Here is a 9,978-nt window from a genome sequence, read left to right on the forward strand (position 1 = left end):
AAGATATATATGAATGCTATGTTGGAATGGTTCAACATAAGGAAATTCAATATATATGGAAATGTTAATTGCGTTCTCAAATTCGATTATGATTACGGCATCCCTCTTCATACTTCGAATTGTGAGAACATGGAAAATAAAAATATTATAGCAAAAGATTGATCAAGTATCATGTCTTTATGTAAGACATTATGAATCGTGTCTCATATGTTTCGGGTATAGGATCGATTGCATATGCTATAATATTCTCGTGTTCTAATTTTTTCAAATATCTAGGGCATTAAGAGGGAAAAAGGAATAGAACCGGATATAACTAAAGTGGTTAAACAACTGTTAAGGACAATCTAAGGTTCGCCAAGGATTGTTTGCTTAAGGACAGTTGGAAGTATAGTAATGGATGGACCATATTGACATTATTATGATTAGACAGGATTCTATTAATAATGAGTTGTCATATGGTAAATATGGAAGTGTTTTCCATATTGGGAGTTGGATATTAAGAATCTATGTGTAAGTTAGAAACTTTATGCAAAAAGGATGTTCAAAGGAATGTACTTTGAATTTGAGACTTCGTTTCCTTGGAATTGTCTTGTAACAATTTCCAGTGGAAAGTTTTGTAATACCTTAGGTCAAGTCTCTGTGACTCTTGGTACCTAGACATTACAAAACAATATTGCATAATAGTGTAGAATCTAACACATTCTAGCAGTGACAAGAATTTTGAATTCTTACACTTGCAATAAGGATTTGGAGTTGTGAAATGAGCATCATTGGAAGTATATTCAGTTGATCTATTTCACAAAATAAAAGACCATAGAAAACATAGCGTGCATGCTTGGAGCATGGGACAACTATTGTTTTAATTCAAGTATTAAGTTGATAAATCGAAACAGTATACAATGAATAATGTGTAATCAATATGGTGATTAAATAATGTGTAATCAATATGGTGATAAATCGAAACAGTATACAATGAATAATGTAAGATGAAAGTGACTACACACTCACTTGATTTAATGATAATCGGGCAGCACTTCGTTCCCTAAAACGATCGTTTCTAATAAAATCGGGAGTTTTATTGAGAAACCGGGCTCTGCGATGGTCGGGTTTCAAAACCGAAAAGATAAATTTCTCGGGCACTTCGGGACGTGTTTCGGGTGTTTGGTATAATACCGGGGCTTTGGGGGAAGTTGGAATGAAAGAAATATTGAAAAAGGGGTTAAAAATGACAAGTTTTCAAAGTATCACCGGGAGGTCTCGCACCCTCCTATTTATAGGGGCGAGGCTTCTGATCGGACGGCTGAGAGGCTTCCAGGTGGCAGCAGATCCGAAGAGGAGTCACATGGGTCGCACCTGCGAGGGTCCTGATGTAGGCTTCGGAATGGACCGAAGTCTAGGTCCGAGGTTCGGACCCGAAGCAATAGGGAAGGGAGACAGGTGGTGTGAAGGTCGGACATGCGGCAGGTGGTGCGAGGCTCGGACGAGGCTGCACACGCGTCACTCCTCGGATGCGCCACAGCTTCAGATGACTCAGCAAATTTTGGACACGTGGCACGCATGCAGCGAAGGTGACGTGGCCGAAGTCCACCATGCGAAATTTCTCGATTTTTGTGCAAAAACTTCTAAAATCCATAACTTTCGCATACGAGCTCCGTTTTTGACGTTCTTTATATGCACGCGTAGGTAAAAATACGCTCTACAACTTTCGTTTAGATTTGTCGGCTAATTTTGAATTTAATTTTTATATTATTTTTTTTAACAGACCGGGATAGAAAATCCGTTAAAAATTCATAACTTCTTCATCCGACGTCCGTTTTCGTCTGTCTTTTTACCGTTGTACTACTATTGACGAGACCTTCGATTCTCGTTTAGGTTGAGTCGGCTAAAAATCACTCGATCTAAAATTCGAGTTTTTAGCTGTCTACTTCTAAGCTGAAACTTAGAAAAATCATAACTTCCTCATACGAAGCCAGATTTGGACGTTCTTTTTATACATACTCTCGGTTTAACGAACACTACGACTTTCGTTTAGATCACTAAGGCTAAAAAGTAGTTTAACAAAAACTCACTTTTTACGACATTCGGCACCGTGCCGGTTTTGTCGTGAAACTTCGACAGGTCATAACTTGTTCGTTATAACTCGGATTTCGGTATTCTTTATATATCCGTAATCCTTGTCACGACCACTACAACTTTCTTAATAGATATCGGCTTTATCTAATATTTATTTTCGACGCTCATTTTTATTCTTAATTAATTAAATCCTAATAATTAAGCATAAAACACATAATTCACATAATATTCACATAATTCCTTTTCATTTCTTCAAAATGAGTTACAAAGGTTAACCTAGACTATCACATCAATATTAATGCCTAGCCTAGAAACACGGGCGTTACAGAATCACTTCTTGGATTTTATCACGAGTGATTCTGAGACGATAATATCTTATATTCTTGAAACCAAGACATGTGAGTTGTAATTTACAATTCGGTTGCACATTTACATATGTAAACGCACCCGTAACTTGGAGTTATAAAACATATTGTTGTGTGTGATTTGATGAGTAAGTACAAGCAATCATTTGAGTCGAAGTTTATCTATTCCTTTTACCCTTAGAGGGATAAAAGCGATATATGTGGTCCCCTCGATGATTTAGCGATGACACCCGAAGCGCTTGGCCAAGCCTGGACTGATTTGATTTGTTCAGTTAGTCGGTCGTCATAAATCGGAAATCGGGAAACAACAGATGGACAGAGAGAATGATTATAATCCATGTCCCATGTCTGTATGATATCTAGAATGGAGTAATATATGAACCCTTATCTAATGGACGCGTCATTGACTAGGTCAGAGTTCCACGACGGCTTTTAAGGGCTACGATTGCTAGTCGGGTTGTGGAGTCGTACTTCCAATAATAGTTATTAAACTTATCCAAGTGGGAGACTGTTGGATTAGGTGTCTAAGCCCATAACTATAATTGGTATGTACCTGACCCGAGAGTAGCATGGTCCATTTCGGTTGCATATCACCATGACATTTTGATAGGATGGATACTTGAGTAAGAGGTTACTTATGATTTATTAATATAATATAAGTTCTAATATATTAATATGAAATCATATTATTTAATTAGTATTGATCAAGAATTAATTTGGAATTAATTATGTGATCAAAAGAGACTAATTAAATATATGGGGATTGATTTGGTAAATCAATGATTCTTATAGTGTGGGATAATTGTTATTTAGGATGGGCTAAACCAATATGGTAGTCCATGGATAGTGCGTGGAGGTTTAACCTATGGAGCCTAAGTAATATGAAAGGTCATGGGCATTACGGTTTGCATGGATATAACCCTAGACTTTGCCACACTATAAAAGGACTCCCTTAGCACCCAAAATCGACTACTAGAGTTCTTGGAGTTCATTTTAGCCGATTTTGGAGCTAGCAACATCTCTCTCAAGTTCTCCTTTGTCCTAAGTGTGTTTTGAACCATTTGAGGCATCACACTTGAGGTGATAAGTTCTTAAAGGCCAAATACACCAAATGCTACAAGCTACATAAAGAGGTAAACTCTTAACTAGTATTTATGTTGTTTATGTCAATTGTATGCTAGTTGTAGGCTTAATGCTTTGGAAACAATATTGCATGTACAATTAGAGAAAACATAGATCCAAAGCATTTAGGATTGTATGTGCACCATAGTATGTTGTAGTATACTAAAACCCAACACTTATCACCCTCAAACCAATGGTCAAAGCGAGAGAACCATTCAGCCGTTGGAAGACATGTTGAGAGCTTGTGTGATAGACTTTGGTAAAGCCTAGGATACCCATTTACCGCTCATCAAATTCTCATACAATAATACTTATCACACCAGCATTAAGGTTGCTCCATTCGAAGCTCTCTTTGGGCGCAAGTGCAGGTCACCTATGTCCTGGGCTGAGGTGGGTGACACGCAGCTAGCAAGGGGAAAACTGCCTAATATCACACTCACATGCCCTGAGATCATACAGGAAACCACGGAGAAGATTGTTTAAATCTGTGAACGATTAAAGACATCCCAAGATCGGCAAAAGAGCTATGCATATAAGTGACGAAAACCCTTGGAATTCTAGGTTGGTGACCGTGTGCTGTTGAAGGTCTCACCCTGGAATGGAATGATACGTTTTGGAAAATGTGGGAAATTAAATCCAAGGTATATCGGGCCATTCGAGATCCTTTCCAAAATCGGCCCGGTAGCTTACAAACTTCGACTACCACAAGAACTCAGTAACATTCACCCCACCTTCCATGTCTCCAAACTAAAGAAGTGTCTGTCCGACGAGACTCTTGTAATCCCACTTGATGAAATCGAGGTAAACGAGAGCCTACACTTTGTAGAAAAACCTGTGGAAATCATGGACAAGGAGGTCAAAAGGACGAAACAAAGCCGCATACCCATAGTGAAGGTCCGTTGGAACGCCAAGCGAAAACTGAATTCACCTGGGAACGCGATGATTAAATAAAACAAAAGTACCCTCATCTTTTCCCTAGATCATGAGTATCCACTGTAGAACTAATTTCGGGACAAAATTCCGTCTAACGGGGGGATAATGTGACAACTGGCAGTTCTGGGTCAACCAAAGTCAACAAGTCAGCAAAAGTCAAACAAGTCAACGAAAGTTAACTGGTTAGGACATAAATTTTGAGTTTACACTTTGCTTTTAGAGTTTTCGATTTGGGACCGAAAGCTCTATGATCTCGCCCTTATAGTTCTCAGTTGGGGACCGAAAACTCTATGATTTCGGTGGTACTAGACCGAAATCACATGTGATTTCGGTGGGTTAATGACGTTTTCGGCTAGAAAGAGAAAAGAAAGGAGCTGACTTAGTGACATGAGTGTTGCGTGTTTCCTACACAAAATATTATCCAGTAGGTATCAAGGCTATTATCCATCAAATAACAATGCAAACATCTCTTCACCCTTCCCCTCTTTAACCACGGTCGAGAACCCCCAAACCCCCACCATCTTCAAACTTCTTCACTTTTCTCTCAAGAAACAAGATCAAACCTTCCAAGAAAAAATTCTTCAAGTTGATTCTTATGGTTTTTGGTAAGTATTCCTTGTTAATCTAATGTTTCTACACACTTTCATGCTAGTTTCATCTCGTTTACACACATTATTATGTGTTAAAACTCATAGGATAATACCATCTTCAAATAATTCTTCAACCACCTCCAAGTGATCTAGGCTTGAAGATCTTCACCATCACCTCTTTATCCAATCCCAAACACACTCAAGGTGAGTTCATACCCCCATATTTTTGGGTTTTTCATGTTTTTTTTAGGGGGGGGGGAATACATGTAAATTGGTTTATAACATAAATGTTTGCAAGTTTCATTCCTATGTTGAATATAAAGCATTATTTGCAATGAAATATGGTTATCACTATTTTTTAGAACATTTATTAGTGGTATGTTAGTTTTGTGGTGTAAAACTAAGAAAAAAACAAAACATAAACTATGTTATATTCATAAGAAAAAGTTACATTTACAAACTACAAAGACTAAGGTTCTCTTTGGACATAATATGGCATTTCTAACAAAAATGGTTATAACCTAGTTATCACACCATTTTTGTGGGATAAAACCCAAAATATGTTGTTTTGGTCATGCATTTTGAAACTAGACAAAATATCAAGGAGTTAGTTTACAAAAAGAAAACTCAAGAAGCTATCATTTATTGTAAAAATGGATTTTTAAACAAAAATGGACATAACAAGGTTATGACATCATTTTGTGAATTTTAACTAAAAATATATGGTTTTAAAACATATGAATCTATTTTAAGTTAAAATCCCAAAAAGGTTAGAAACAAGTTTTATCGAGTTATATTTTCCTAGTTACCGGTAAATATCGTCAAAAATAGGCAAAAGCTAGAAATTGACTTTTTCATACAAATTTTCTCATACTTGTGTGAGATGTAAGTTTTTATGATATGATCTTGTAAAAACATCTAGATGATATAACTATTATGTATTTATATAAATGTTTATGTAAAGGGATTCAACAAAACATTCACAATAAACTATAATTGGTATAGTTTAGGAATCATAGATACTACACTATCATTTTGGACGAATTCTATAATTATTTAAAGGTATAATTTTTTTACACTGTGTAACCACTATGGAAGGGTGATACTTTCATTTACAAAAAAAGGGGGTTTTCATTACACTAGACGTAAACCGGTTAATACAAATTTGTGAGACATGCCTTCACCGTACCTACCAGAGTACACACTAAATTCCTGAATTATAACCATAGTCTCGGTAAGAGAGCGTAACACTTGTTTATAGATCCATAAGGGACTGACAACCCCGCACCCAAGTTGTTAGCTACAGTAGACCGACAGGTCTAGGGTGACAAATGTCTAACATTCTGACGCCTGAAGAACGTCGTAGCAGGCCACTAGTCGCTAGTATAGTTATAATAACTCACATGGGCTATTAACAATACATTTGGTTTACGGGGTTAACATACATTCAAGTTGTTTTATAAAAAGATAAAACTTCATAATACTATTTTCTAGTACAACACTACTTACAGATTTGGTCTTTGGATTTAAGACTTATAGCTCATTTTTAAAAGAAAATATTGGATTTTCCGAAAACGCACTCTATCATTTTACATAGAAAGGTTACCGATTTTTCTCATACAAACCTCTTATGAACTCATCAACTTAATCGTTGACACTTTTCAAAATCACTTGTATTCTCAGGAAATCAGTAAGCATGTAATCCAAAGCGTTTTGAGGATGGGGCGTCAGACGTCATGCAATTCATTTTTGTCATATGTACTTAGTATCAAGTAAACAATCTTTTGAATACAATGTAAACTTCTTAATTATCAATATGATGGTTGTATGGCTTTGATCACTATTATTCAGTTGTTATGATAATGTACATGAAAGTCCTCCACCCCCAGACGTTTTTGCCGTTCTGGTTTGGGGGTGTGGCACACATCGTGGTCCCTCTCACAGAAGTCTTTAATGAACTGACTATATGAGTCAGGAAGAGAAAGTAGAACCAAATCAATGGCCAGCTCCCTTAGGAAAATAATACCCAACATTCCCAATATGTCAATGTGCGATCTCATTTGTAGAACCTATGCATACACAGACTTTCCGTGTTGATGTTTACTAGCCAATAGGGCTTGAGTGACTTCGTACTTTTCAACTTGAAGAAGACATGACTTAGGGATAGTCACTAGAGGAGGTGGAGGAAGAGTTGGAGAAGCATGATTTCCAGTTCCACCATTTCTTGAAGAAGGGAACATTCTTTCACCTTGATAAACATGTGGAAGACCATCTTCAGATAGAGAAAGAAAAATATTTCCAAAAGAATGAGGAAGACCATTATTGTCTGAACTCGACATCTATAAAGGAGAATAGAGAGTTCAAGTTAGTCGATTTTAATCCTAAATTATTAACCCAAAAAATTTAAATTAAGGCCATCATCCATATTTTATATTCGAATTCTGAAGAGGGATGTCGTAATCAAATTCAAATCTATTTTAGGTAGGTAAAGGATTTACAAATTTCAATCTTATGAAACTCCTAGATCTTTTGAGATTCATTGAACTATTCAATGGCTTGTTTAATCTCGATTATGCTATCACTTTGTGAGTGGGATGCCGAGGATCAGAAATGAGATGTGAATAACCATGAAAATTAGCTTGGTATTCTCGATGTCATTTATCATCTGAAATTAATGTGTCTGTTAACCACACGCGCTCCATTAATTCAATGATAATTTCGAGACACCCATTGCCAACAATATTAGTCCCATATTAGTGTGCTGGTTAACCACACACGTTCCAATAATGACCAATAAGGTGCAATGTGCAATTTCATGGGTTAGCATCAAATTCACATTTTTCCTAAAGTAACTAAGAGTGAGATTTTTAGAAAAATGATTTAGTTACTTTATAATTCATTATACTTATTAATGATAATTATTTTGTCCTATTAAACTCGTTCGGCTAACGACCCTCCACTAGTCAAGAAAGTGGTGAGTGAGAGTGGACACTCATTCAATCACCATTTTATAAGCTTTCCTTATACCCCCTTATAGACCAGCTTCGTGAATGAGGTATACTAACGGTAAGACTGACTTTTCTTATACATATATAATATTAAACATTTAATTTTATAATATATAGTATAAGGTGAATTTTAAAACATTTTAAAATTCCAAGGGTTTAATCTTTTAATTAATTAAACTTTTAATTTAATTAAATTTAAACCAATTATGGATTTATTAATTTTCCTTTAATTAATTAATTAACTAAACTAATAAGATCCATAAAGATGTAATTTAGGGTTTACATTTTAAATTACAAAAATTAAACTTTTAATTTAAATCTCATACAACCCTAAAATTAACATTAATTAATAATCAAATTAATATTTAGTAACCAATTATGGATATATTAATTATCCTTTAATTAAACAATTAATTAAATTATTAATCATATCCATAAGGATAATTATAATCAAATAAAATCAACATTATCCAATTCATAATTATCTCCTAACATTTAGGTCATATTTAATTATCTAATATTACCAAAAATCGGATTATGGCAGATTTAATAAACGATATTTACCAAACATTAACCAAATAAATCAAGTTAGGCAAGAAAATCTGAAATCATTATCTGACGCATAAACTCGCTGAGTTGGAGGACCAACTCGTCGAGTTGCAGTCCAACATCGTCGAGTCCGAAGAAACAACTCAACGAATTCGAAGAACAGAATGTCGATTCTGTTTTCTCCTCCTTGTTCAAGTTCATATTAGTATCAATTCAATAGAAAACTAAACATGGCTCTGATACCACTGATGGGTTTTGAGCAAAACATACATTTCTATTTGTGCATGCAACCCTAATTGAAGATCTGCATTTTCTCTAATTGAACATACTCTAGATGTATATACTCTACAATAATAAACAACAAAGTATATACTCTAGATGTAACGCTCTAAATTTTCAAATAAATTTTTCATTTTTAGATTCACATAAACTCAATATCACAATTTCCAAAAACCACAAAATGTATAAGTTGTTAAAAACACAAGTCAACAATGTTTGATAAAATCCCAGAATCCTCAAAATCACGATCTCTATCTGTTGTGTATAATCAAGTCGGCGCCTTCCCGCAATCCTAAAAAGTACCTGAAACACATATCACACAACACGGTAAGCACGAAGCTTAGTGAGTTCCCCAAAATACCACATGCACAAATAAACAGCCTCTCATGACTATATCTCGATAAGACCCTCCGGTCATGTGTCTCAGTGAAGACCCACCGGTCTTACAACTCGAGTTGGACACCCTAGTCTCGTATCTCAGTGAGGACCCTCCGGTCTCACAACTCGGTTTGGACCCTCCGATCCTAACTCAATTAACGCACAGAATAACATACATCATATATCACAAAGACAACATGCATGATATCACATAACTCAATATAAGCACATAAGATCACATATACACAGAATAATATAACAACATAAGTCACAATGACAGTATGCATGAATACACATCTCGCAGTATACACAAACAAGACCCTTCGGTCAATAATGTATTGAGACGCTCCGATCGATAACTCAGATAAGACCCTCCGGTCACACATAAATTACCACTCAGGTAAGTATAGTGAGAAGTCTCACCTCGGATGGCGAACAGATCCTCTAAATGTTGTTGTTATTCTCCGACCTCTAACACTAAGCCAAACCCACAATTAACCCCATTAGGATCTAAGATCAAACCTTCACATATTAGGTCTAAATATGGTCCACCAACCCGGCCCATAAAATAAACCAAGCCCATTGGGCCCACCAAGGCCCAATACCAAATGGGTCCACAAAGGTCCACTAATGGCCCACTATGGCCCAATTTTCCAAATTGGGCCCAAATCCTGATATGGG

Source organism: Lactuca virosa, chromosome 6 (genome assembly GCF_052849685.1).
Source record: "Lactuca virosa cultivar CGN04683 chromosome 6, Lactuca_virosa_CGN04683_v6, whole genome shotgun sequence".
Lineage (NCBI taxonomy): Eukaryota > Viridiplantae > Streptophyta > Magnoliopsida > Asterales > Asteraceae > Lactuca > Lactuca virosa.